Source organism: Protopterus annectens, chromosome 2.part2 (assembly GCF_019279795.1).
Source record: "Protopterus annectens isolate FY-2018-M chromosome 2.part2, PAN1.0, whole genome shotgun sequence".
Lineage (NCBI taxonomy): Eukaryota > Metazoa > Chordata > Ceratodontiformes > Protopteridae > Protopterus > Protopterus annectens.
Genome location: NC_056730.1, coordinates 111,751,852 through 111,778,221, shown reverse-complemented (window position 1 = coordinate 111,778,221; position 26,370 = coordinate 111,751,852).

Sequence of the window (26,370 nt, the reverse complement as noted above, 5' to 3'; positions counted from 1 at the left end):
AAACCATAAAGCCATTCCAGTCCTCACATAGGAGCTACAACCTATTCTCTACAACAGACATTGCCTCTCTGGCTCAATTCAAAACTGTTGAATAAAATGTTTATGGCTTAACTCATAAAGTAATTTAATTTCAAGAATATTTTTCAAAGTCAGGTGGATTAACCTGTTCTCTCCCAGTATATGCTGTTACAATGTATACATTTAAGTTACAATAATACATGTACATTTATTTTCCTTCCAGCAGTGCACATTGTTGATACGTTTTAACACAAGCAAACCTCACAAATACATTTTCAGCACAAGCATCTGTACAAATCAGTTTGATATGTAAATGACATATAATTATATACAAAATTCCAGCTAGCTGTGCTGGCATACATTACACATCCTCTGCCCAACTTCGCCCGGCATGGCTAGCAATACCTCCTATCATCACAGGTAGCATTATTACAGATACAGCCAGCTAAAGATCTGTTTAGACTCAAAAGTAATATATTTAAGGCTATGAGAAGTATCATTTCTGAATGTATTAACTTAGACATAGGTAACCTTTTTGCTATAGATTTTAATTAATTTACTTTGTCAAAGGCAGATCCTGACTCTTGACCATGTTTAACTACTTCAGAAAGATCACTAAAGTCACAGTAATGGATTTATCATACATAGCTCCTATCTTGATCTGGCCAACAAAATAACACAGCTCAGGTTAAATCCTCATTTGGTCCACTGGACAGGGAGTAGACTATGATGAAGCAGTCACACAATAACGTTGGTGCTACCTGTGATCAAGTGGTGACCTACTATGTTCAATTTTGGATCCTGTAATTTTGTGCATCTATTTTTCTGATATCCAACCTCAGGTTTAAGGTCTACATATGACTAGGTTTGCTGATGATTGCAAAATGGAAGCAATTGTCAGCTGACCTAAGGACATTTATATATTCCAAGAAGATTTGACTATGCAGTCTCTTGGATTACTAACAACAGTCACAGGTCAAATGTTAAGAAATCAAGTGCGGTTCTGTCAGGAAAAACAGAAATTCCTCAACACATATATATCTGTGACACTCCCCTTCAAACTCACACAGTTATCAGAGCTTTGAACACCATGTCATCATAAAAGTTTGCAGACCATTGCATTTATTTATTTATTTACATTTTTATTTGAATTATTATTTACTTATTTTGTTGACTGGGTTAGCCACACTAGGCTAGTAAGCTCTTTACAGTGGAGACCTAAAGTGGCATTTCTACTACTAGGGGGATTTTGGCCAGGACATTAGGGAGCTCCCTCTACTCTTCATTGTTTTAAGTGGTAACCATTTTGGTGGAGCACTTCCAGTTTCCATTCCAGGTGAAGTGGCCTGGAGAAACAGGGAGGCAGATGGAGAGTGAGAGAAGGAGATGATGGAGTATTCAAGAAAATTAAGGAGAAAGCAAATACTGAGACTCGAGAATGTCTGCAGGATTCTGGAGAAATGTTTCAATGAAACCTGTTTGATGGAGATAAGTCAGCAAGTGATGGCTGTATAAATACAACCCCCCCAGTCAGGAGGGTTGTGGGATGCTTTACTTAAGGAAATGATGGTGCAGAGTGAGCCAGGCAATGAAGGAGATGTTTCCATGGTGATATTCTGGAGAAGATACAAAAGGAGGCTGCAAAGAGAATCCTGAAGAATAGTGGTGAGATGGAAAAGAAAAGATATGAAAAAAAGTAAAAGAAGGCAAAATTGGAGTAGCATAAAAGAAAGCAGAAGAAAATGTAAAACAGAAGTATGTGGTAAGCATTTAAGGTAACAAAGACAAAGAAATGGACAGGTATGAAGTTTGGGACAATTTAATAACTCATTTGGATGTAAAAGCACAGGAGTTAAGAACATTTATTCTTGTTAACAAAGAGACGTTTTGTGACATTATATTTGAGACTGTTTTTCAGTGAAAATTTTTTTTGGAGACTATGAAAAAAGGACTGTAACCCATGAAAGATTCATGTCCAATTTTGAACAGAGTTACGAACAGAGACATTGAAAGGACATTTGAAAAAGAGGTCATTATTCCCCTCTACTCATCACTCATTAGACCCATTATAGAGTACAATGCCCCATTTGGTACAATCATCACAAGACATCTACAACAACTGGAAAGGCCACAGAAATACCTCACAAAGAGGATTACGAGCATCAAACAGATGTCCTTTGCAGACCATCTCAAAAAACTCCAGCTTTACTCTGTTGCATATCGTCTACTCAGAGGCGATCTCTGCCTAACATACAAAGCTGTGTCAAACCCAGAGCTGTTGAACATGGTCCACTTAAAGAAATCCCAATTCCTCTGAGCTACATGCTCTAGGGACCTAAATCTTATCACCACAATAAATAGAACATGCTGGAGGTATAGATTCCTGTCCCAGAGACTTCCCATACTCTGGAACAAGCTACCTATCTATATCAAACAAACTAGCTAGCTATATCAAACAAAGCACCTCATTAGCACTCTTCAAGATAAATCTTGATGACTGGATGGGAAATAGGAAATTCATCCTGGGGATCACTTCTGTGGCTCTGCTCAACAGGGACACAGGGAAATAATTTTCTTGGGTGGTGAAAGCCAGGGTACCTTTTTGGCTAGGCTTATATAGGCCCTAGGGCCAATAGCCTAGTACCTACCAATGAACCTATGAAATATTTATGTAAAGAAGTACTGGACTTTGTAAAAGTTTATGATAAAATTAGTTTATAGACTGATGACAGGGATTGTAATATTGTTTTAAAAATAGAAAGAGAAAAAAAATTATACATATACCAAATATATGGTAAATGTGGAGGGGGATAGAGTGTTGTAAAATACCGGAAACAAACCAAAACATTTTTTTGTGGAAAAAAAGGACATTTGATAAGTAATTGTGACAAAAGAAAATGTTATATTTGTGGGGAAATGGGACATAATGTATACAAATGTGAATTGAAATGTTATAAATGTAACAAAATTGGACATTTATGGAAGGATTGCTAAAATGAAAATAACAGTAAGGAAAAAGAAAAAGAAAGTGAAGAAAATGAAGAAAGAGAAGGAATTTTAGAAGTTGCAGAAACAGAAGAAAATTACATGAGAAAACAATAAAGAGGACATGGAATAACGTTCTAAAATAAGTGATGAAGAAGACAAACTATGAGGTCATAAAAGAGAAAAAAAACAATTGTAATGGCAAAAGTGCAATAGACAGAAATAGATAATTTAAAGGGATAAATGCAAAAGAAAAAAGAAAGGAAATGTATGAAAAGGAATACATACAGCTAAATATTTGAGGCTTGGTATAATAGTCAAGGTGTTTGACTCACAGACACAAGGTGCAGTGTTTGATTCTCACCTTTGGAAAGGAAACTGATTAGGCTTAGAATGACCTTTTAAGAAAGGTAGCCATGTACTTAGTGATGAGCTTACAAAACCATGAATCAAAGGGAATATTACACTTTTAGAGCAATTTCTGTAAATATGAATAGTATTAAGAATATAGTTAAGAAAAATTAACATTTTGGAGTGGAACAATATATGTGCTGTGGATGTAATTATATTAGAAGTCTTTTTGACAAATGAAGAAAGATTACAATCAGGAAAACTATGGGTAGGAAAGATAATCAGGAATTTGGGAAATGAGAGATTTTCTGGAATAGCTGTATTCTGTAGAACTACAGTAAATATATTAGATTTAACTTTAGCAAAAATGGGAAGATTAACCATTGTAGATTTAAAATGGAAAGGACAAGTAGATACAATTATAACATTATATGTTATAAACTGTAAAGAAAGGGAAATCTTATTTTATCAATTTTTTGACTAAGTAGTGATACATTTGAATATTATAATAACAGGAGACTTTAATTGTGATTAGAGATAAGCATAAAAAGACAGGAAATGCTATAAGAAAAATGTTAGAAGTTATAAGATGTGGCAAGTTAAAACTTTGGGACAAAATTAATGGACTTACAAAAGGGGTATTTATAGAACAGAAAAAGATTAATTTATAGTATAAGAAGGTTTAGTTATAGGACAAGGGGAGGTATTTGAAATAGGATTTTCTGATTATCTTGCAATATGTCTAGATATAAAATTAAACAAGGAACATATAAAATAGGCAAAGGTATAAAAAGGATAAATGAGAAAGTGTGGAATGAAGAAGAAAAGAGGTTAATAAATACAGTTATGGAAAGATCATATTACTATGAGAACACTTTATAAAAATTGGTCTAAATAGCAGATGATATTTATGGAAAAATATACAAAAGTGTTTTTTACAGTGGTAATATGATGTTAGAAAAGTAGAGAAAGAAAAATATAAAAGAACATGTAATGATGCATTGGAATATTTAGAACCTAAAGATAGAACATACTTTGCCAAAGAAAAAATATATAAAAGAAATCAAGAAAAAATATAGGAATTGTTATATAAGCAAATATATTTTTACAAGAAAAAATAAAAGAAGCACTGAGTTACTTAAGTAGATTAGTAAAGGAAGATGGTAGTGTAATGAGAGAATTAAAAAATGTAAATGTAGAAATAGAAAGAACTCAGGAAAAGATTATTAATAGTATTGAAAGAAAAAAAAGAAGGTAGTGAAATAACATGGAAAGTAAAAAAGTTAACAGAAAAAGAGAATAAAGAGTTGAAAAAGGAAATTTCCTTAAATGAGCTAGATAAAATATCAGGACAAGTTAATATAGATTTGGCTGCAGACCCAGATGAAATAGGGTATGACATGTATAAAAATTTCAGGGGTTGGCAAAAAATATATATTTTTAATGATTTTGAATGAATGGTTAAATTAAAGTTTTATGTATGAAGAATTATGCAGTGGAATACTTAAATTCATATGGAGGAAGGAAAATAGAAGTGATTTAAAAAATATGGAGACCAATAATATTGAATAATATGACCGATTGCTTGTGTCTTTCGGCTTTTCCTGGTTAGGGTTCGCCACAACGGAACTCCAGTCCGCTAATGATTGGCATTAGAGCTTTACATGCTGGCTTGCTGGAATAATATGATGAATAACATTGAATAATATTGATCTTTATGAAAATAATATGGAAAAGTTTTGAAACTAAAAGAGAACATATTATGGAAGGTAACATATAGTATAAAGGGGGAGGGTCATCAAGAATTAATGACAGAGAAATTGTGGATGATATTATGAGCAGAAAAGAAAAAGTAAAATAATGATAGGAGACCTTTATAAGGTATTTGACACAACTGGACATGAAATTATATTCGTAATAATGAAACAATATAAGTCAGAAAGTTAGGAGAGTCTGTATGTCAGTGTACAGTAATAATAAAGTAAAAATACTTGTAAATGGTTGGTTAAGCCAAGAGGTACATATGCAGAGTAGTACAAGACAGGGATGTCCACTGAGTTATATACTCTTTGCTTTAGTTATGAATGTGATAGCATGTAAAATAAATTACAAAATGAAAGAGGCAGGGTATATAACACCTGAAAGGTTAAGAATTCCAATTCTGTTAACATATGCAGATGACATTATAATAATTGAAAATAGAACAATTTGGATAAAAGAAGTAACAATTTGCATACACAAGTGTCTGTAGATGATAGGGGTGGCTTTAAATAAAGAGAAAAGTAAAGCTTTAGGTGATGTAGTAAAGATTGGGTATATATATATATATATATATATATATATATATATATATATATATATATATATATTTATATATATATTACAATAAATGAAATTTCTCCGTTAAGTCCAACATTTGGGAATACAGATGTAAGTAGAATTCAGTAGGGGGGAAAACAATAGAAGAAATAAAAAAAATGCCTTTTCTGGAGAGCACATAAATTATCTTTCAGAAAAAAAGGTTTATTTGCTAAATTCAGTACTGATTGGAAAATAGCAAACTTAGCAAAATCTTACCACGAAAAAATATTTTTTGTGGAAAAATAAAAAAAGATGATATAGAAAAAGATAGAAAAGTATAGAACAAGAATATAATGTTAAATCATTACTATGTAAAACCATGGGAAAATCTAACAGATGAAAAAATGAAATCTATAAAAATAAGAAGCAAATGGTGCAATCAGAAAGTAGAATGTCAAGATTTTTTTGTAGAGACTGGTAATAGATAAATTGGCAGTAAAAGGAAATATGCCATATATGATTGTAAAGAAGAAACCACAGAACATGTGTTTTTGGAATCTAAAAAATGTAAAAACATTATGGGAAAAACTATGTAAAGAAGCTTTTTTGAAGATATAAAAGAAGTGGATAAAATAAACAGGGATATGATTAAATATGGATATTATAAGAATAATAATAACAAATATGTTAAAAGAACAGATAAAAAGTTATTTTATGTTATATGGGTTATATGGAATGAAAGAATAAATTATATTGCCCCGGATTTACGAAGCCCACTATAATGTGCAGGATTAGTTTATGAGCTATTTTTGACAATATGGCCAACATGCGATCCAGAAACAAGCTCCTGGGACGCGTACGTGAGCTCTTAGGCTAATCCTGCAAAGACCGACCTCATGTATGCAAATTACCCTCATTTGCAAGTGAAAACCATGCAAATGAGGGTAATTTGCGATCCAGGTAGCAGGCAGCTGTCAGTGCAGGATGAGTGCAGTCTGCAGAAATGTACTCGGTTAGTAACCGAGTGCATTTCTGCAAACTACAAAGCGGAGCTATGACAGCTCCCAATAAAGGTTGCATATCATTGATGAAGTATACCAAAGGCCAAGTAGAAGGTCAAAGGCATTGCAAAATGTGTAAAAAATTAAAAAAAAAAACTTTTAATTTTTTGTCGCCGATCTTGCCTGTTTAAGCATAGGGCAGAAGCGTGCAAACAGGATCGGGGGAAAATAATAAACAAACCTAAAATAAGCATTCTAACTAAAGCAGTATTCAACCATACAAGTCAATGGCAGGCATAAGACAACCTGGCCAGTGAGTAATGGTTGTTAAGAGGGGAGGATCAGTGTGGGATATGTAACTATGCATTAGCAGGCAATCCTATGCAAATGAGAGGAAGGATAGTGAATCCCAGATTTCCCCAGGGTGTAAGGCAGGTCCCAAGAGTGTAAGAGTATAAATAGCTGAGTGCAAGACTAGGATATAGGTGACATCATGTGGTGTGTGTCAGGAATACTGTAAGTGGATTGGAGCACTGTGGCTCGGAACTGCTCCAAGCTTAGCACAGCTAAACGAGAGGTGTATCCAAGCTGCCTAGCACTCCTTACAAAGCGTAAGTGGGTGTGCGCACCACACACTGGGTTTCACAGGAAGAAAAAGGAAGTTAAACCAGGAAATAGCAGCTCTGTGCACATTTGAGTACTCTGTGCGGCGTGCACACAGGCTTAAACAGGGAGGCAATGAGAAGGGAAAACAGCAGTAGTAAGGTAATCAAGGAGAACTAACTTAGCTGACAGGTAAAATGTATCAGAAACAGCCAATCACACAGGCAGTAGCCCAGCCCAGCACACCACTATAAACTATGCAAACACCTTTCCCCCTTGTAATTCGGGGAAATTTTAGAAAATGAAAGCAAGAGAAATAATGTTAGGAGCTGCTTTTGTTATCATAAACCAGCATGTGCAAGAGGCTGAAGGTAGTGACGATGTGAATGCTGCTGAGCAACCCACAGTGAGGAGACGGAGAAGAGTGTACAGACCCAGGGTAACCTACCAAGGGCTACATGAGCTGGAGATAGTGGAGCACTATAGGGTGGACAGGGACCTCCTACAGCAGATTTTTGAGCTGTGCCGGCCAAACCTCACACAGAACTAACAGAGGGGAACCCATCCCAGTGGATACCAAAGTATGTGTAGGCCTACAAATACTAGCTAAGGGTACCTTCCAAAGGCCAACTGGGGATATGATGGGGATATCACAGGCATCAGCATCCAGAGTACTCCACCAGTTCCTGGATGCCATGTCAGCACATGTCGGTGAGCACGTATATCTCTCCATCACCCATGAGGCGTTGGCCAGCAATATGCGTCTTTTCCATCAAATAGCAGAATATCCTGAGGTAGTGGGTGCAATAGACTGCACGCACATATGCATCAAAACACCACCCAGTGAGCGGGGTCGAGTCTACATCAAATCCAAGGGCTTCCCCTCCATCAACTGCCAGGTCATGTGCGATGCCCAGGGCATAATAATGAATGTGTGTGCTGGCTGCCCTGGAAGCTACCACGATTGCAACATCTTGCATCTGACACAGCTGTACCACAGATTTGCCAGTGGGGACATCCCACATGGTCACCTAGTGGGGGATGCTGGATACGCACTGGAGCCATGGCTGATGACACCCATCAGAAATGCACATACACCCGAACAAGAACTCCATAATGAGGCACACACACAAACAAGAATCATAATAGAGCATGTGGTTGGGATGCTCAAGTCACGGTTCTGGACACATCTGGTGGATCCTTGCAGTACTCACCAACTACATGTACCCAAATTGTCCTTGTATGTGCCATGCTACACAATATGATCCTGTGGAAACAGCTGCAGCAGGAACAGCATGGGGCAGGGCCACACAGCCCCCCACCTTTGCCAAGGCCTGCACAGGCACAGAGTGACTCAGAGGAGGAACAACCTGAGCCTGCCATAGTAGGCAGAAGGAGGCGTGCCCAGTATGCCCTGGCCTTGGCAAAGAGGCAATGCATAGCACATGCACTGATGCATTAGGGACCCAGGGAATGTCACCTCTCTCCGACTCGCACAGACAGTAAAAGAGATGCCAAACATGACACTACCTATGCTCAACCATGTATAGGGAGTGCACTTTGTGCAGCTGACATAGGCAGCCCTGCAGAACCACCTTCATTATTGGGACACTCCCAAGGTAATTGACTCACACATGTCAGTTGGGGGGGTCAGATACCCAACAACTGTTACAGTACATGGGATAGGTGTAGAGAAACACAAACAGGTGCTGCACTATGGCCTCTGAATGACCCATTTGTGTAACCCCCCCCCCCAGGCCTACACAGATAGACTACAGTAGGCCAGGCAGTTGGATGTAAGATGTGAAGGCTAGGAAGTCTGAAACTAATATTTAGGCAGTGAAAGCTAGGATCTATAGTACACTGGTATGCCTCTAGCCAGCATGACAGGCAAGACTACAGACTGAAATGGTGTACCCAAAATACCAGTACAGTCCTAGCAAATGTGTAGAAGTGTCAGGTGTGCCCCCCATCCTATGTACACTAATAGTAACTGTCAGGTGTGCCCCCCACTCATGTGTAGAAATGTAGAAACAGTCAGGTGCCCCCCTGCTATGCAGAAATGTAGCAACAGTACATGCCAAATGACCGATGGATACCCTGCAGACACAGCATACTATCTGTCGGTGTACAACACAAAGGTCAGCACCGCAGTACAAACAACCTGAACATGCTCCACACATGCAATACAGATGGCCATACTGGGCATGCTCACACACTTAGAGAAATGAAGGCAATGTCAGTCAACAACATACTGAAAGGTCATACTGGGCATGCTCACACACAAAGACATGAAGGCCATGTCTGCAAACACCAGTGGACCAGACATATCTGGCAGTCACAGTTCTTAGTGCAGACACATGTCAGTATGCACCACTCCTGCTTTGCACACACAGTGGATAGGAATACAGACATATATTAAGGACAACACACTATAATAAGCCAAAGGTAGATGGACACAGATGTGTAGAAGAGGGTCACCATGACAAGGAGCCATCTGGGACTGTCCCACCCAGCACACAACCAAATGCCCACAACCACATGAGGTGCAGATGCACTCACTGCAGATACTAGCCTTCAGCACCTGTCAGCATGACAGACTATGTGGTGCTTGTGCCAGCTGTGCAACATGACTGTACAAGGAAGCAGTCATCTAGTAGCTGTATACACATACCTGTGACATATGCCCCTGTGTGTGACTGCATGTGGCATGTCTACCCCGACATGAATGGGTTATGGCCCATGCACACACCGCCCATCACACAGTAGTATTATGACAAGCCTTCTGCGGTCATCCAATGTGAAATACACCTTTGTGAGAGCCGTAGCTCAGGAATCACCATGGTGCGTCCCATAACTGCATACTGCTGTAGTGATAAACCAGTTAGGTATTAGTCCAAACCCCAGACTTGACAACTGTGTGAGTGTGTGCTTGTGTGTGTGTCTGTCTGTCTCTGTGTAGAGAGCAATGCTTTTTACGATACTCAAGCTCCATACAATTCATATACTGAACTTTGGCAAGGCTGCTGATGTCACTCACCTAGGAATACACCTCTGGGAAAGCTATATCCCAGTAATCTCCATAGTGTGTCCTGTAACTGCGTACTATTGTAGTGTGATAAAGTAGCTAGATAGGTGTTCTAACCCCAGACCTGGTAACTGTGCATTTGTGTTGGAATCTGTGTGTGTGTCTGACTGAGTAGAGAGCAATGCTTTTTAGGCTATTCATACTCCGTACACTTCATATACTCAACTTTGGCAGGGCTGCTGACGTCACTGACCTAGAAATACACCTCTGGGAAATTCATAGCCCCGGAATCTTCATAGCGCGTCCTGTAACTGTGTATTGCTGTAGTGTGATAAAGTAGTTAGGTAGGTGTTTTAACCCCAGACCTGGCAACTGTGTGTGTGTCTGACTGAGTAGAGAGCAATGCTTTTTAGGCTATTCACACTCCGCACAGTTCATATACTCAACTTTGGCAGGACTGCTGATGTCACTCACCTAGAAATACAGCTCTGGGAAAATCAGAACCCAGTAATCTCTGTAGCGCATCCTGTAACTGCATACTACTGCTGTAGTATGATAATATAGATAGGTAGATCTTAAAATCCCTGACCTGGTGAATTTGTGTGTGTGTGTCTGACTGTGTAGAGAGCAATGTTTTTTAAGCTACTCACACTCTGTACAATTCATATACTCACTTTTGGCAAGCCTGCTGATGTCACTCACCTAGAAATACACCTCTGGGAATGTCACACCCAGTAATCTCTCACACGTCCTGTAACTGCGTACTGTTGTAGTGTGATAAAGTAGTTAGGTAAATGTTCTAATCCTAGACCTGACAACTGTGTGTGTTAGTGTGTGAATCTGTGTGTGCATGTCTGTCTGTGTAGAAAGCAATGCTTTTTAGGCTACTCACACTCCATACAATTCATATACTCAACCTTGGCAAGCCTGCTGATGTCACTCACCTAGACATACACCTCTGGGAAGAGTGTAGCCCCATTATCTCTGTAGCTCATCCTGTAGCCGCGTACTGCTGTATTGTGATTTAGAACTCTGGTAGAGTTCCATTCCCACCCATGACAGTTCTTGATGTTTTGTGTGTGTTTCAATGTGTGTATATGGAGCAATGCATAATAGGCTACTCACTCGCAGTATATTTCAAATGCCCTACTGTGACAATCCTGCTGATGTCATCCATTGTGAAACACAGCGTTGGGGAGACAGTTCATTTGTAATCCCTGTCGTGCATCCTATAACAGCCCCATGCTGTAGTGTAATATAGATCTCAGTCAGGGGTTCTATACTCACAAATGTCAGTTGTGGATGTTTTGTGTGTGTCTCACTGTCTGTGTCGGGACCAATGTGTTTTAAGCTAGTCACTCACTGTACAGTTGAAATGCCCTACTTTGGTAACCCTGCTAATGTCATACATTGTGAAATACACCTTTGGGGAAAAGATACTCCAGTAATGTCTGTGTCACATACTATAACTGTGTAGTGTCATAAACTAGTTAGGTAGGGGTTCTACTCCCAGACATGACTGGTGTGCATGTGTGTGTGTGTGTCTAGCACATATCCTGTGTAGAGGTGGCAGTGAGTGTCTGGCCAATGTGGAGGGGTTTTGCTCAGTTCTTTTATGGTGGCCCTGCTATGTCACTATGTCAACCATACAGGGATACCAGATGTAAATTAGCTGAGAGGCTGGTGTGCAAAGCCATACCCGGACATGTGACATCAAGACCAGCCAATCACAGTTAGCAACCCCACTATTACCCAGAGCACACACACATGCCTAGGCAACAGCCAATATGTGGGTAGTATACTGCATATTGGCCACCAATAGTAACTCTGCAGTGATAGCATTGGGCTACAGAGGGCATGTCATCCTGGCCATCTGTCCAATACGCACGTACATGCAGACAGTGCACCTCCACCATGTTCCCAAATGGACACCTGCACAACCCGTGGTGCCTTCACATGTGTCTCCCAATGGACATACCATGTCTGATAACATGACCTGTATGGACAGATGACACTGACATCAGGGAATGCTGTTAGCATGCTATCAATGTCAGTGCAGGGTAAACCTGCTGCCCATTACCAGTTCCTGCCACAGGTGGCCAAGCCTGGCACATCCAATGATAATCTATGTTCACAACATGGGCCAGACACCCCAGGTACAGTTCCACATGTCACTGTACATCCATGTGGGAGGTGTGCACATCCCAGACATCATCCATGTCATAGAGTAAGGAACATATACATGGCAAGTGATGCACATCATTGGCCACACACATTAGTCATGCAGGTGACTGGATAGGGGATGCAATACCTACTTGTGTGGGCAGATGCAGAAACCACAGGCCTGAGACACAATGCAGACCATCTACATGTGGCCTGATACTAAGGTATACCCATCCCCTACCCTTGTACAGCCTGCTGACACAGTTGACCATTACACACCCATGTAGGCATGCACCCATACATGCCAGGACAGGCACCCTGTGTGTCCGTGTGCATGTTTAATGGTGCGTCTGACCACATCCACACTACAACCCCCCAGGACATATTAAAGCATGCTGTTTGATGTCTGACACCTCATCATACTCTATGGCCATACGACCTCCGTATGACCTATGTGATGCATGTGATACCTGCACATTGATGTGTTGTGGCAATCCCATTAGTGATGAGTTGCACACCTAGGCCTGCCACGTGTGTCAGTGTGTGTGCGTCCCTGTGTGAGTGTGCCTGTGTTGACGCTGGCAGCTGTTCATGCAGACAGGCATGTATACATCACCTACCATATATCTACTGTATCCCTGTTGCAGATGTCACTCATCATCACAAATATGCTCTGATTGCTTCACAGCAGGTAACCCATGTGGTGCATCCAATAACTGCATCAAACTCTGATAGCACTACATAGTTGTTGGGGGTTTGATAATCTGTGCTGGTAGGTGTGTGACACAAACATGCTTCTGTTTTACTCTACCACCCCTACCTAACATGTATTTGCATCTGTCTGCCTCTCCCATTCCCTCTCCAGTGGATTTGGATACCCACACCTGCTATGCTTAGGCAGCAGCATGTGTGATTTAAGTGATGCTCATGATCAGCTGATGGCATCTGGACAAATTGCAGCCTTCTCCTAGCTGATTGCATGTGGAAAGGCTGTGGTAACAGTTCCATAGCCAATTGCATGGAAACACACTCCAATACCTAGGAACAACATGGTGGTGTTGGCTCTTTACAGTCACTGTGAGCAGGAACTCGATCTGTTATTTGGCAAACAGCATCTCAGATGGATTAGGGATTTACCTCTAACGACATACACTGTGGAAAGAGGGCAACAAACAGGAGGGGGGTGTGCCAGACCTGACTACAGACTGTAAGTGCTGCTATACTGCGTGTGGAGTACTGTTGGTTTAACAGTGTTCGTCTGGATATGCCTGTCGCACATGTCGCAATACCTGCCATGTCGGTCCCATGTATATGAGGGGTCCCCATCCGCAGGGTCATCTGCAGACTGGGCAGTGTTGTGCCTTTGGTTTCATGTGCCAGCTATGGTGCACCTATCTGTGGAATGCAGACGGTAGTGTGAGGATAGCAGGCAGTAGATGGTGACAGCCGGGAGAGTTACCGTTGTCACATCCCTCATAGGACATATGTTGCAACAAACCTTGTTACGACAGTATATGTATGAGGGTATTACAGCAACATGTCAATATTGGCCCTGTGTTTGTGCCTCCAGCCACAACTCTGTCAACCTTTGTACATATGTCATGCAGTAGGGGGTGCATATGTTCTGTACTCCATAGTCATTGACAGCATATCTGATAACAAGCCAGTGAGATATCAGACTGCTACACATGTTAAGTATAGTAGAGGTTATAATTGAGGACATAAGCTGGGCATTATGTGGTTGTGTGTACAGTACTGAGGTATGTGTAAGTTTGGTAATTGTCAGCAGTGTGTGTATAGTGAATATGTACCTTGGCCTGTGTAGAGACTGTTGTAGATGTCATTGTTCCTGGTCCTGTTCTATCTGATGTTACATGCTGCTCCACTGTATGTCACCCTAAAAGCTTACATGTTTGTAGGGGCAAACACACACATGTCCCATACCACAGACAGGCATTGTACCACATTGTCTAGTGGCCCAGTATATGTGGGGGTGTTGTGTGAGTGGCTCATATGAGGATGGTGTAGGTCCGATAGTCCATATACTGTAATAGTACACTAGCTTACCATATGTGACTGTGGCTGTGTTCACATTGGTTCTGGTTATGCACTTTCATACAGCTGTCTGTTACTCTGTGATGTGACATGCCTGTAGAGCCTGCTATCTATGCAGGTACATGTGTATCCCCACATAGGAGATGTAGCCCAGTATTGAGTCAGTCTGCCTATAGCTTGCACTGTGCTTTGTTACATGCCTAGCATATTACTGTACTTATCCAGTGAGATGACTTGTCCAGATACTTGCCAGATGTACTTCTGCCGGGCCACCATGACAGTCATGTATGTCAGACAAAGCAGTAGGATGCTGTTCAGATGTATGTCACTAACTAGCGTTTAGTATGTGGCCATGGCACCTCTGTACCAGTGGTTATTATGTGTCAGGACAGACAGGGGTGCATGAATGCATAACCTATGGGGCAAATGCATACCAGTATTTACGTGTTATACCCATCTACATGGTTGTTAACATCCACATTGACAGGCCTGGTCCACATGTCTTGCATGAAGGGGTTCTGTGTATACCCCTGGACTGACCAGCATGTGTCAAACTGTCCACATATATTGGGCATATCGCAGCTGTAGTCCACAGGGGCGTTACTGTGCTAGCAGTGGTACTGTACTATGATGTACTATGATGACCTTAGGATGTATGAAACCTGGCTTAAACCAGTAACTCAGGACAAAGAGATTATTCCCCCTGGCTGCAACATTCATCGACTTGACCGCACTACAAAAAAAGGTGGTGGGGTTGCAATCCTCTATAAATCAGGGATGCAAATCACTGCCTTACAGGATAAACCTCCCTCCAAAAGTAATGCTGAAATCCTTATATCCAAACTCCAAGTTAATGCCTTCAAATCCATCTATATAATCTGCATATACCTGCCCCCAGGCAACAACAGTAGTACCTTAGAAGAAATCCTTAACTGGCTGGCCATACAATTTCCACAAGAAACAATAGTCCTTGGAAATGTCAATATAGACTGGAATACCTGCTCTTCAGCTTACCCTTCCACCCTCTTAAACCTGCATGGTTTCTCACAAACTATTCTCTCTCCTACCAGAAGAAATAAACCTAGCAACAAAGAAAGCATTTTAGACTGGATTTTGATAAATAGCCAACACCAAACATATACAGTAGGTACACTACCTGATGATATAAGTGACCATGCCCTTATTTATCTAATTAGACATAAAACTGATAAACCTAACTTAACAAAATACAAAATAGTTAGAACAAACAAAACTTTTAACCCTGATAGATTTGAAGCAGAACTTAGGTCCTGCAGTTGGTCTCCTCTTAACCACCTCCCACTGGATGATGCTGTGACATATTTTAACTCTAAATTCCTATCTATTCTTGACACACATGCTCCCACAAGGTCCATCAGACTTTCCTTAAGAGCCGCCCCTTGGCTAACAAAGGACACAAGGCAAAAGATTATCCTGAAAAATAAATTCTGGTCCAAATACCGCAGTACTAAAGATCCCACAGACCATCTCAACTTTAAACAAATAAGAAACATTACAAAAAAAAGCAGTAATTCTGGATAAAAGAAACTACTACTGCCATTTGCAACAGGCTAACCTGCATAACCCACAAAAGTTCCGGGCAGGAATAAATAATCTCATGAAGCCTGGCCAATTGGACACTCCAAGCCCAGCAGGCACCACCCAATATAACCCCAAACACACTGCCAACGCCTTTAACACCTTCTTTACTGAAACTGTCCAGTCTCTTTCAAATCAACTCTCCCCTGATATTTCCTGTCTTTCCTCCTCCTCTAACACTTCCATTCCCACATTTCAACTTCAACGTGTTCCCTCTGCACTCATTTGTTCCCTGCTACATAAACTTAAACCATCCTCTCCATCTGCTGACCATCTACCTGCTATGTATCTAAAAGTTGCTGCTAATGCACTGACCTATCCCATCTCCATCCTGATTAACAGAACCATTGAAGAAGGCTACATTCCTTCTCTCTGGAAAATATCTCATGTTATTCCCCTTCATAAAGGAGGAAAATCAACTGAACTCTCTAACTACCGACCCATAGCCTTGCTCTCTCCTCTTGCTAAAATCATGGAAAAATGTGTCCAAAAGCAACTTCTGAAACACCTGTTAACTAACAATCTGCTAGCTAATTATCAATATGGTTTTAGACCCTACCATAGCACCACCTCTGCCCTCCTCTCCTTCACAGACTGCATCAATAAAAATAGGAACAATAATACCCTTAGCTCTGCTATATTTATTGACCTATCCAAAGCCTTTGATATGGTCCATCACGAAATCTTGTTACACTTACTTAAATAATTTGCACTTGACACAAGCTCAATTAAATGGTTCCACTCTTACCTGCACAACAGAAAACAGGCAGTGAGGTGGCATAATAACTTATCCAACCAACTCCCCATTACTCTAGGAGTTCCCCAGGGCTCAATTCTTGGCCCTCTCCTCTTTTCAATTTTCATTAATGATCTCCATACTCATATTTCTCCTGCCACCTGTATACAATATGCAGATGATTCCACTTTAATCTATTCTGCCTCATCTCCCTCTGTACTGCACTCTCTCACCCAAAAGACTTTTGAAACCATAGAATTTTGGTTCCTCAAACGATGCTTAATTTTGAACCCCAAAAAAAACAAATTATTACTCTTCTCACCAAATCGAAAATCCTCTCCACTGAATTTCTGTGTCACATCAAGTAATGGCATGAACATATCACCCGATCCATCTACCAAACTTCTCAGAGTTGAAATAGACAACAATATGACCTTTGACACACACATCAACAATACTATAAAATTAGTTAACAGAAAACTAGGCTCCCTCTATAGAATTAAACCATTCCTTACTCCACATGCCAGAACTTCCATTGCCCAGACCCATCTTATCTCCACTCTCCTGTACGCCTCTCCCATCTACGCTTCAGTGTCCAAAGCTAACCTCAGCAAACTGTCTGCTGCCTACAACAATATTGCAAGATTTGCCACTAATTCTACTTTTAGAACTCACCACTGCCAAAACTTAAGGCAACTACGATGGCTAGAGCTACAAAACCAAATTCTATTTCACCAGATCTCCTTAGCCCACAAAATCCTTTACAAACCCATAAACACACCCATTCTCACATCACTTATCACTCCATACTGCAATCTTAAAAGCCTTCGCCCTCCGACATACTACTTATATCAACTAGTAAACCCAATAACTCAGCTGGCAAATCCTTGTTCTCCAACACAGTAGGAAAAACCTGGAATACTCTTCCTCACAGTCTCACAGCAATCTCCTCTCTTCCCTGCTTCAAATCCCAACTCAAAACACACCTCAAAACCCACTGGCTCTGCCCCTGTAGCAAACCTGACTAGATTACCTTGGGTATCTAGGCACTCTCAACTTCTCTGCTGTAAATAACTACCTTTCCTCAGGTATCTAGGTACTAAAAAAATTTCTTTATATTTTTTTCTTTTTTACTTTCTCTAGCTGTAGAAACTCCTTGCAAAATAAACTCTATTTTCTCAACTTCTGCCTTTTAATATCTAATGATTTTGACATATATATTATAACCATGTTTAATGTTTTACCTGATATTACAAATGCTTGCATGTGGAGCTTTTCTCCCCGGGCCTCTGCTGAAAATGGGCATATATCCAGTTGGACCAGCCCGGTCAACAAATGTAAAATAAAATAAAATAAAATAAAATGTATGTCAGTAGCCAGTGATGCACATGTCCACAGCAGATGTAGACTCACACACACACCATGTCTGTGAAGACGATCCCTATTACAGTAGCAATAGTCTACAAATATACCTGCAATACATACATGACATCCCCTTGCACTGAGAGGTTGGGACTATTGGGGCTGAGGTAGGGCTCCGCTCCATGAGCAGGACATATGGCAAACATATATGTACATATCATTATACATATATCCATATAGATATGTACACATTTACATATCTTGCTTACTGTATGACAACAGTTGCACACACTCTATTAGGTAACCCACGTCTCACTCCTCCACGTATGCAACTTAAACCCATACCTACCTCCTATATTCTCTTTTTACTTAAAAAACTTAAAGCTTCTACCCCCTCAGCTGACAAACTCCCAGCTGAATATCTCCAGCTAGGTGCCAAAGCAGTTGCCTACCCAATCTCTATACTAATAAACAGAACCATAACAGAAAGTTCTATACCTTCCCTCTGGAAAATCTCACACATCATCCCCCTCTTCAAAGGAGGCGATTCATTTGAATACTCTAACTACCGCCCTATAGCACTGCTCTCTCCTATTGCTAAAATAATGGAGAAATGTATCCACAAACAGTTACTAAATCACCTCCTTTCTAACAATCTCCTCGCTAACTGTCAACATGGCTTCCGTCCTTACCATAGCACCACCACAGCCTTATTATCCTTCACTGACTCCATTAATATTAACCGTAATAGCAATCTTCTCTCATCAGCATTTTTTGTAGACCTGTCTAAAGCCTTTGATATGGTGAATCACCAACTCCTTCTTCATCGCTTAAAATCACTCTCTCTTGACACCCCTGCCTTAACTTGGTTCACTTCCTACCTTCAAAACCATAAACAAGCTGTTTTATGGAACAACAATCTCTCTGAACTTCTCCCCACCACCTTAGGAGTCCCTCAAGGCTCCATCTTAGGTCCCCCCTAACTACCTGTTTTCAGTATGCTGATGACACCACCATCATTTGCTCTGCCACAAACCAAGCTGACCTTCACTACCTTACCCAAAAGTCATTCACTATTATTGAGCAATGGTTCTCTAACCACTGTCTTCTCTTAAACCCTAAGAAAACCAAACTTCTCCTCTTCTTACCTACACACCTGTCTCCCCCTATTAATTTCACAATTACTTCTAACAATGGCACCCTTATCTCTCCTGACCAAACAACCAAACTATTGGGTATTGCAATTGACAACCTACTTAAATTTGATTTTCACATCAACTCAAGTATAAAAGCAACTAATAGAAAACTAGGTTCACTCTATAGAATCAGAACTTTCCTAACCCCTGAAGCAAGAACTACCATCACAAGAACACACCTTATCTCCACTTTACTATATGCTTCCCCCATCTTTTCTAACCTATCTAAGCACAACATTAATAAGCTCACTACAGCCTACAACAACATAGCAAGATTTGCCACTGCCTCCCCATATCAAACACATCACTGTCTGAACCTCTCTAAACTAGGATGGCTGGAATTACCCCACCTAATTCAGTACTATCAGCTTACAATTGCACACAAAGTCCTTTACCACCCTGAAAACATACCTATGCTCTCCACCCTTATAAAACCATACAACAACTTAAAAGCCTTACGCCTTCAAATAAAATACTAATTCAAACCTCTCTTTCTAAGAACACAGCAGGTGACTCCATATTTTCCAACTCTGTTGGTAAAATCTGGAACCAACTTCCTCCTGACCTTATAGCCCAGACTTCCATTATGCTATTTAAGACAAAATTGAAACTCTTTCTTACTAAACACTGGCTTTGCTCTTGTATCAATCCCAGTTGATCTAGCTCCTCTGACCTCCTATTTCTCCTCCTTTATCCCTCATACTGTCTTCCAAATATATTTCTTCAATATATTCTTTTTCCTTTGACTTGAATTATGACTATCTAAGCTTAATAACTTTACTTCTCTATTAACACTCTTGTTAACTTTTTTAAAAACAAAACTTAATCCTTCTCTCCCTTTTTTTACCATATCCTCACTAATATAATTTCCTTCTCGCTCCATCCTCTTCTTTTTTATCTCCGTGAAACTGTTCCTACTGCCTTTCTTATTTGTGTTTTACTACCACACTTGACTTATAACCATTGTGAATATTTTGTATGAACTGTTTTGTTACCATGTAGTAGATAGCGGAGCTTTTCTCCTCGGGCCTCCACTGAAAATGGACTTGTATCCAGTTGGACTAGCCCGGTTAACAAATGTAAAATAAAATAAATAAATAAAAAAATAAAATATGCGCCTGTGTTCCAGACTCTGTCCGCCACCTACATACCTGGCTTAGCACATGTGACATGCTGTCAGGGTTTATTATGTAGTGGCTGTGTGCATGTTATGCTGTCATTCCTGCCATCCCTCCACTGCTGATGTGTCCCCCACACATACTGGGGGGTTGGGGCCATATATGTGTGGGCTCCACCTACACAATACATGTGTGCCTTAATGCACTGCAGAGGGCAGTGTACTCAACCGTGGTATATGGCCCAGCAGTAGTGAGTGTAGGAGGGTGCACCATGACTAATCTAAGCCATAACAACATGTGTGGGTATCTGGGGTAAGCTGCCTTGAGGTATCTGGATGTACATTATCATACAGTCCACAGTGGATAAATGCAGGCCTACTGCCTCCTGCTATATGGACTGTTCTGTTTGTCAGTGTGATTGTGATGGTATCAGCTATGCCTTCTTATGTAAAAGATACATCCCATTGTGTCAACTGAGGTCTGTACCCACTTGGGATTGTGTACAGAGTGTAGATAGAGGCTGTTGACCTATACATCTGCATTACGTACTGTTGATTGTCTGGTATGCTGTGGGCCAGTCTGTCATTACTATTGTACTACTAGAAGGCCTCGGCCTGGACAGCAACACATGTCAACCTTACCAGACTACTGTCTCAGTATAACTGTTTTACAGTTGCATTACACTGTTCATATGGATGTCAGTGTCTAAACGGCTATATGACATGGAATATACAACTGTCATAGTACACAAATCTAGCTTTCACATTCATTTATGGGCACCTGTGTGTGGTGTTATACCCTTTTATATCTCTGTGGGCATGTGTTGTAGGCTATGAATGTCATTCGTATGGGTGGCTCATACAGTCTCCAGTTGGTAAGGTGGTGACTGTAGGAATACTGGATACTTAATTTGTGTGCACATACTATATGTATTGTACTGTACATATCTCTGTGTGTGTATGTGTACTTACATATATATATATATATATATATATATATATATATATATATATATATATAAAAAACTATATATGCCTGTATCTGCATATATCTGTCTGTGTATATGTATTCTAGGGATGGCCATGTTGTGTGTGGTCCTGGTTATTGGATCTGCAACACTTTTTATTGTATTACAGGGGGGACGTGCTTGGCGGGGGGGGGGAGTATACCAATTCGTACCAGACGTATATTGTGCGGGGCCTCTCAATGCCATTAATGTTGCATGAGGGCATATATGTTTTTGTTATATCCCCATTGTTATCATCAGATGTCTGTCCGTATACACCTATATATGTACATGTATATATCTGCTGGCATATACATGAACTGCTGTATTTATTTACACATGTAGATGTAGACATATATATATCCATAGATGTTTGCAGTGGGAAATCACTTTGTGTATGGTATACAGCGTCCTTGGTATGAGCCTTGCAGAGCCAGTTTATTTTGTTGCTGGCCAGAACACTCCCGCTTACCCCCACACTAACCTCTTTAAAAGGAATGGAAAAAAGGGTTGATAGGAAAGTGGTGAAAAAGGGGCACAAAGAGGGTAAGACATTAGGGGAAATATCTAGGCATGTGCAGGAAGGGGATAGGAAAGGTCCATAGCTGCTCATTTCTGCTACAGCAACAGCTGTGCATAAACACTGAAGTTGGAGGTAGATGTGGACCCTCAAATCCCTGGGAGAGGGGTGAAGACAACATAAATGCATTGTGTTTCCAATTAGACCGGATCACATGTGTCCAGTGAATACATGTGCGGAATGGACAGCCATGTATGGGGCGAGATTGTTTCATGGGAACATATTGCCCTTCCATTATCTTTTCAGGTAGGAGTGGGATGTTGGGGAGAGGCTGTAGGTATATTTGTGGAGGGAGGATGGGTAGGTTACCAGACTTGACACACAAGGCGCATACAGGGCCAGTATATGACACATGTGGGGAGGTGAACACCTTGACGGGGAGGGGTGTTGGGATATCCGAATCCCACAAGCCCCCTAGTGGAAACAATGGGACTGAGGTTACCACCCGTGGTCAGTCACCATGGTGTCACCACTGTGTCATACTCTTGTGAAATATGACTGCAGACCATCCTCCTGCTGACACATGTACACCTACAACACAAATGGATAGCATTATGGAGATAACAGTCACTGTTACTGACAGCTGAAATGCATCATAGCTACATGACAACACTACCTGATATGTATGCATTACACATTACCCCTGACAACATCTCACACTGCAGTACATTACAGCACTCTATAACAGTCACTGTATGCATCAGAACCATATTATCCTGTCCCTGCATTGATGTTATGGATGACAGGGGTGTGGCACAGGTATCATCATATGCACAGGGTGTGTTGCTGGTTTGCCAGATGCCGAGAGTGGTCCATACATGTGCCACCATGAGTGCAAGTGAGGGGTTTGGTTCATTGATTGGGATATGATGATGTGGTGTGTGTCGGTATGGGGTCACTCTAGGTGTGGTTACATAGTATGCGGGTATGCATGCACACAGTCCTGCCTCTTGGCCACCCTATACAGGTATTGTTGGACATCTGTAGGCCATACCTGGCAAGGCATGCAGTTCAGTGCCTCCGGCCACTGACATGCTGACTGTGCCTGCCAGGGGTTCCATGAGCATGTGCAGGTACAGACCTTGAGGTGCTACTCTCCCCTGATGACAGGTGTCTGCTGGAACCATGCCCTGCTTGGGACTGGCAAGGGCCATGTGCACGAAGCCTGCTGTGGTGTGGTGTGGACAGCACCCCCAGTGGTGTGCTGGGGCTGGTACTGCCATGACAGGAGTGGCTTAATGTACTGGCACATCCACGTTGACCACCAGCTGCTAGTGTTTCTGGCCTAAGTCCACTCGGATGTCACACCACTCCCACCACAAGTTCAAGCACAGACATTCCATAGTTGAGGAGGCCCACCATCTCACCCCACCATTTATCCATGGCCTTGGTATATTCATGGAGGGCTGCAGCAATGTCATGGAGGGTGCCACTTACAGATGAGAAAGCAGCCCTCTGCAGCCTCAGGCCCTGTCTGGAGTGCATGTCCATACATGCCTGTGTCTCCATTACAGCTTGAAATATGCTCCTGGTGGTACCAGTTGTGGCTCCTCTGCCAGGGGCATGATGACCAGCGGCCCTCCCATGAGCACCATGATACATCTGCTGATGTTTTGGTCTGCCGGACATCTCACTATGCCAACTGTGACCAGACACAGTTGGCATGGATACCACACCTTCCTGGTCACTGGCACCAACCACCAACTGTCCCTCTGCTATGGCCACATGTGATGGGGTTTGTAGGGGCACTGTAACTGTGTGTGGGCTTGGGGTGGCTAGGAGGGTGATGACACATGACACAGTGTCGACATCTGACAACCCCACCTGCGCCTCACCAGTACCATCATCATCATCATCGGTGTCAGTACGGACACCTACCTCAGTTTGCAAGCAGGAGGGAACCTGACCCACCTTGCCACCTGTGGGGGAAAAAAACACACATGTTAAGACCTGTACAGCATTGCATAACAGTATGCACACTCACAGTCACACACACACACACACACACACACACACACACACACACACACACACACACACACACGTACACCCACAAACACTGACAGTACACCTTATTACCTCCCTTGCCCTGGGTTTACAGACAGTCCCACATTCAGTTACAGATGTTCCCCATCCTGCATGGCACCTGCTAACATACACTCATTAATACTACCTATTAACATATCATACCTCTCCATGCCTACACATGTGATCACAACACATGACCTGTTACTCCATCACCTCCCGGACTTTGGTTTAGTAGGTAGTACATGGCCTAACTGCTGTCACCCAGTAATACCCAGTGCATTTCCAGTCATGGTGTACATGGCCCCTATATGGTTGGGGCCACTACATTCACTACATATGTCACACACCGGAGCCTCATACTACAGTCTTGATCAGTCCATGCCACATCTGCTGCACAATCAACCCATCATGCGGACAACAGTAATACCTGGATACACTCACTGATATGGTCTGCTAAATCCCCATTGCATTAGTAGTGCTGCATACATGGGTAGCTGGTTATCTATCTGCTGCTGGCATTATGATGTGTATACCTGGTATGTACTTTCCCTCCCAATGCATGTCCTGTGCTACAGACCTTGGTATGCTATCAGCTGTCCTGTGTTCACATATCGGACATGCTGTCCTGGTGTCTCATGTCACTACATCTACAGCACAATTCCAAGGAGAAGTACCGCAATGTGATCAATCTCACTATTGCCTGTGCGTACATAGACAAATGGACAGACACACATGTACACACACATCAGACATGCATCGACCACACTTCACCAGATTGCACTTACACACACACATTCAACCCCCCCACCACACACACACACACACACACACACACACACACACACACACACACACACACACACACCTATGTGTGGGATTGCACACCTTTTATACACACAGTCTCCTATTACCCTTCTGTCAGTATGCATTACATCTGGTGTTCAACAGCATGCAGTGCAACCATAGTGACCTCATTACAGTGGCAGTATACATGTGTGTGATGCATGGGCTGTGTTGGTAGGTGATGGCCCTTCCCCTTGTTAACACTGCACCCATGTACGAAGTGTTACTGTTGACCTGTTCTGCACCCTGCCTTGTACTGTGCACCATAACTCACAGGTGTACAAACCATTGCTGCTTATGTAGTACTGTGTCTGTTATGTTAATTCCATGCTCACAGCTCCTATGTGTTATAGCACCTCATACCTGGGATGATATGCGAACGGATATAATTTGTGAATGCCTGATGTTGGCTTTACAGATCACAACATCAGCAGTGCATGTATGACCAATGCAGGACTATTACATTGACACCCACCAGACCTTACCATGGCTATGGGGGGGGTACCCTAAACATGTCCCAAAACTCTGCATGGGTGCAAGGTCTACTCATGTGCACATCCCTTGGAGAGCACACACTGCTGTCACTATTACTGTGGGGTCAGGGTTACGTCTGCCACAGTTGCATAACCTGATTATGTGCAGTTACAGCCATGAGGGTGGTGTTTCACACATGTCCCTACTATAGGCCGTGTGTTCTGCCATACTCCTCATCCCTGTGGACACATGGCACAATGACAGGATGTTAGGTATCATAAATGTGTCTCTTGTACCCTTCCAATACCCCAGCATGGTCACTAATGTGATGCAGTGCATTTCACAACAACAAAACGTGAACGTGCACAGCATGCAGTATGGGTAGGTGTGTTAGATGTGTGCATGGAATATCCCATAGCCATTACATGCACAATGTCTTATCATGCATGAACATAAACCATACTCACCGGTTACAGGTTACTGCTGTGGTGCTATCCTGGAGGGCCCTACATAAGAGAATGAGAATGTTGTTGTCAGTGGCCACAGCTGTGGCATCTGTAAAGGGTGAGTGAAGCATTATGTTACAACTACAATAGGGGTTCACAATACTACAGCTTATGCACATCTGTTTATTACTACTGCACAGCAACAGACCATGTATATGACATCTCAGATTTGCATGATGTACCTGTACAGATGCAGATGTATACACATGAGTGGTGTACTGATGTGCCCTGCGGCCTTACCTGCACGCTCCTCAGCCAATGTGTCAGTGGTACCCACCTCCATGATGCGCCCTGCCAGTTGTTGGTGCTGCAGGTGGGCAGGTGCCACAAGTCTCCTGAGTATCTCCTCCACACGGGTGAGGTGTGGATGGATGGCTTGCCCCCCCCTGTTGTGAGGTG